This window comes from Macrobrachium nipponense, chromosome 21 (genome assembly GCF_015104395.2).
Source record: "Macrobrachium nipponense isolate FS-2020 chromosome 21, ASM1510439v2, whole genome shotgun sequence".
In the NCBI taxonomy this organism is placed as follows: Eukaryota; Metazoa; Arthropoda; class Malacostraca; order Decapoda; family Palaemonidae; genus Macrobrachium; species Macrobrachium nipponense.
The window spans coordinates 40151174-40156173 of NC_087212.1; the positions used below are offsets into that span (position 1 = coordinate 40151174).

At 34.3% G+C, this 5000-nt stretch overlaps 1 long non-coding RNA gene across 1 annotated transcript in view; it reads right to left on the minus strand.

Moving 5' to 3' along the window:
• LOC135197950 (uncharacterized) overlaps positions 1–2295 on the minus strand; it is a 33956-nt gene extending 31661 nt beyond the window's left edge. Inside the window, exon 1 of the long non-coding RNA XR_010310699.1 lies at positions 2034–2295. This is a non-coding gene — a long non-coding RNA (uncharacterized LOC135197950). The remainder of the gene's footprint in view (positions 1–2033) is intronic.
• Positions 2296–5000: the final 2705 nt, after the last annotated feature.

Genomic DNA, 5000 nt, shown 5'->3' on the forward strand with positions numbered 1-5000 from the left:
TATATGCTTAACCGAAGGGGAATTTTTTCTCGATAATAGATTTGCCTGGACCAGGGCGCGAACCTATGGATCCTTTCAAACCCAGGAACGTCAGTGAAGCTTTACCTACTACACCACTGCGAGAGGCTAAAAGTTCATGTCGCCTCTCACCCTCATATACCTTTCGGTTAAGCATATATGAAAATATATTAATTCCGAGGTAGAGCTAATTAGATATTAAAGGACATTGTAGCTCGATATATGTATATGAATCACGGAAATGTGATATGACTTATAGATTGGCTACGTGCTGTCAAAAGCACTACAAACACTACCGGAGTCGAGGTGGGTTGATGTTGTCTCCAAACCACTAATTACCTGAGCGCGAAAGGTATATGAGGGTGAGAGGCGACATGAACTTTTAGCCTCTCGCGGTGGTGTAGTAGGTAAAGCTTCACTGACGTTCCTGGGTTTATAAGGATCCATAGGTTCGCGCCCTGGTCCAGGCAAATCTATTATCGAGAAAAAATTCCCCTTCGGTTAAGCATATATGAAAATATATTAAGTTCCGAGGTTAGAGCGAATTAGATATTAAAGGACATTGTAGCTCGATATAGATAGATATATATATAATATATAAATATATATATATAAAATAAGTATATATATACATATAGATATAGATACTATATGCATATATATGACTATTATATATATATATATATATATATATATATATATATATTATATATATATATACATATAGATATGATATATATATTATATAATATTATATATTATATATATAATATATATATATATATATATAGATATATATATATATATATATATATATATTATATATATATATATATATATATATATATATATATATATCATATATTATTTATATATATATATATACCCCATATATATATATATATATATATATATATATATTATATAAGACTTGGATGTCCGAGGGATGAATCCTAATCAGGGATGCTGGATCTACTTGTTCATATGAAATGATGACTGGGCCCAACCTTGTGTGGCCTAAGTCATTAAAAGTAAATTATAGAGGTGCATCCTGATCTTACTTAACCTACGTTTCCAAGTCATACCTGACTAGGGTGGCCAATGTGGGCTTTGACAGTTCTAATGGGCTTGAAAAGACTTCCTAGGGTTGGGTAGGTTAGGTTAGGTAAGAATGCACCCCTGAATTTCAACATTTCAAGTAACCTCCAACACAAAAAAACCAGTTTATAACACTAGTCCTAGTTCCCATACCTTTTACGTTAAGGGGTAGGCATATGTGTTTTGTATAAAAACAGTAGTTTACAATGCAAAAAATTGGCAATTTTCCAGAACACTCAAGCTAGCCATTATGATACAAAATTGGGTAGGAAATACTATGGAACTAAACAACCTAAAAATACCAACCTAACATAACTTAGGGGTAGTATTTGCTGGTTACAATTTTGCCATATTAACTACCTATGGAGGGGCGGCCGGGGTGCAAGGTAGAGAGATTCCTACCTAATCAAGACGCATTTTTTTTCAGTTAGGTATTCAGCATTTGCGCAGGTTATGGCCTAACTGTGTATTGAGAATAAATTTTTGTTTTGTATTTACCCAAGAAATATATACTAAATTTTCATCCTGATAGTGGTTTACCAATAAAATTTACAGAAAAAAACTGCTGCCATAGAAAGTAGACCTGGTATGGTACCAAGAAATCCGTTAGGCCTACGAATTTTCATCCTAGGCCTAAGTTTTATCATTCCCAACCAAAATCCTTATTTTCCCACTTTAAACAGCACAACATCCCCCAGCCCCCACCTTTATCAATACAATGGGCTGGAAAACAAAACCCTGGTACAGATATTTAACATTGTTTTCACCCGTGTTAGATGGTAGCCGATATAAGTGATGAGGTCAACAATACTACTAGCTCAAAATGCCTATCCAAAAATACAACTAGCTAAGAAGCCGCCTAAATGGTAGGCCACACTAAATGATTTATTTATACGGAAGAAAATCTCCATACATACCTTAATAATTTAGTGAGAAAGCCAACAAGGATCAATGGAGTGAAAAACTGGGTCTTCGAGAAAAGGTCAACCATGGACAATTTAGACTCACAACGAACCACTAAGACTAAGCGCACCGTTGAACAACTTGAACTCACGGTTGCTCACTGTTGAGGTGAGGTTCCCAGAATATTATTTGGACTTTGGTCCCCATAAAATGAACAAATAATTTAGTCTCGACGATCATATTCCCAATATTCACATGACTTACTATTCGATTTAATTTTCGTCCTCAACAAATTTTTGTTTTTCAAGTATCTTCGGCAGGTTAGGTATAGTAAACCGCTTTTAAGTAAAATATTATCAATTCAGGCTTGGGCTCAAGTACAAGTAATTGTACTTTTGTAAAAAATTTTGGGGCAATTGTACTTGTGCTTCAGATTTTTGAAATCAATATAATTGCACTTGTACTTAGGCCAAAAGCGTGTATATATGTAAAACAGACTTGTAGGAGGTACGATACTTTTGTGGGTAAGATAACCGCAGACTTCCCTGGAAGGAGAAGCGAGAAGGGGATATTTTCAAGTCTTGATATTTTCCGTGCGGTGTTGGATAATGGCTGAACAGTTGACGAACATGTCCATGGCAAACTGTAATAATTGTATATGTTGTGAGTGTGTCTAGTTGCGCCATCACTTTTCAACATTCCTACACACACACACACACACACACACACACACACGTAACCTTAGTTTAAGCAACTGACGTCGAAGTAGTAAGCTGCGTATTACCGTCCTGTACAAAAAAGTACTTGAAAATTTTTTTAGTACTTTACGAATACATTGCAGCGTGCAGGTAGTACGTCCTGTGGTACTTACTAAACACCCTCTATGGTGCTATGACTGGTCAGATTTTATTAAGATGCTTCACCCAAATTAGTGGGAAAATTGTGTATGTAAGTAATTTAATAACAAGAGCAATAATATTCAGTTACATCAGATTATAGCAACCAATGTACAACAGTAGCACTAGATTATCTGACAACTCTCCTGCCGTAGGTGTATATTTACCCATAGGGGCTAGGAGAGCTTTTAAACAAAAAAAAGTTGTGAAATTTTTGTTGCTATATCTAAGAACAAAATCAGCTTGATATCTGTGTCCTGACCTCCATTTTGTATTAAGGATTTTTTTTTCATTTGCCTGTTACCATGGCTAAGCGTATTTTGACCTATAAATATAATTTTATCGGAAAAGGGTTCTAGAAATATTTTCTCAACTTTCTAGACAACGTTTAGGTTATATGTAGATTTTTTTTCTTAAACAGGGCAAATAAATGTGACAACTCACAAAACCTGTACAACAGCAACTTGCAAACGTCAACCACCCTAATTGATTATTTTACAGCAATCCCAATATTTTTATATTCCACTCCCTTATTCCCTGTAGTACGAACACACCTTTACATAAGCATTTAATGAGGATTTTTGAAGACAAATATCATGAGATTTTTACTTTAATAAAATGTCAAAATTTCAAAAACTCAAACCAAATTTTAGAATGAACACACGCGTGAGGCATCACACAACAGGTAACAATGACTCCTTTTCGAATGGAAATATTAATTATGGAAAGAAAACACCAAGAAATGGACCACTGCCTTCTCAAACCTTCGATCTGTCTTTGACTCCAAGCTAGGCTACAATAATCTCATGTAGTTTTAGCTTTTCGCCAATCTGTCTACCAAAATCTCTGAATTTAAGAAAAGAATAGAGAAGACTGATGGGCGCTAGTGATAGAAACACTGAAGAAGATCGTCTCGTGGAGAAGACGAATGACTCCGAGAAGCAGATTGCAGAGTTGAAGATGAGACTGGAGGAAATGAAGCAAGAGAGAACGGCTATGTGTTAACAGTCAAGTAAATGCACTGAAGACTAATAACGAATTCTGTGATCAGGCAGCCGATCTGTAAGCGCAAGTGATGCATAAAGAGAGAGAAGCTCGTGAGCTAAAGGAAGAAAACAAATGAATAAAGAACAATGCGGAAAAGGGAATAAAACAACAGTAGTAGTAGTAGTAGTAGTAGTAGTAGTAGTAGTAGTAGTAGTAGTAGTAGTAGTAGTAGTAGTAGTAGTAGTAGTAGTAGTAGTAGTAGTCTGCATTTGACTTCGAAACGGCTCCCGTGCTCGTATGTTTCTTAAGGCCTGTCTACACTAGGAAACAGTGTTTACGCTTTTTACCGAATATTTGTTTCCTATCCAAAATGGAAAACATTAGTGTTTCTGTGTGTATATGTATATATACACATGTACAATGTATATATCAATATTATATATATATATATATATATATACGGATATATATATATAGTATATATATATATATATATATACTATATATGATATTATATATATATATAATATAATATATATATATATATATATATATATATATATATATACTATATATATACGTATAGATATATATATATATATATATATTATATATATATATATATATTATTATATGTAATATATGATATCATTATGCTATATATGTGTCTATTTTTAATTCCGGCAGAAGCAAGTCAGCATGACTTCCTCACGATCTCTGACGGGAAAGCAATGGAAATGTGGGCTCACTCACGTCTCGGATAGTTGCTACGCGTTCATAGGTCCACACCAGGCATCTTATTCAATTCATCACTTTACTATTAATTACGGGTCACCGTAATACAAGTGTCCGTGTTGCCATAAGGCCGGTTCAGTAAATTTCGCATAAATAGAATTAAGAATATTCGCAGCATTTAATTCTGAGTGTTTACTGTCTTTAGAAATTAAGAAAAGAAATTAATAAACTGTGTTTCTTTCCGGACTAGACCTAGTCTTTATGTGCAATGTATAAATGCTTGTTTGTGTATACTACGGAGAGACGATTCGCGAAACTTCGACTAGCGGGCCCAAAGTCAAGAATTAACTTTTGACATTTGAA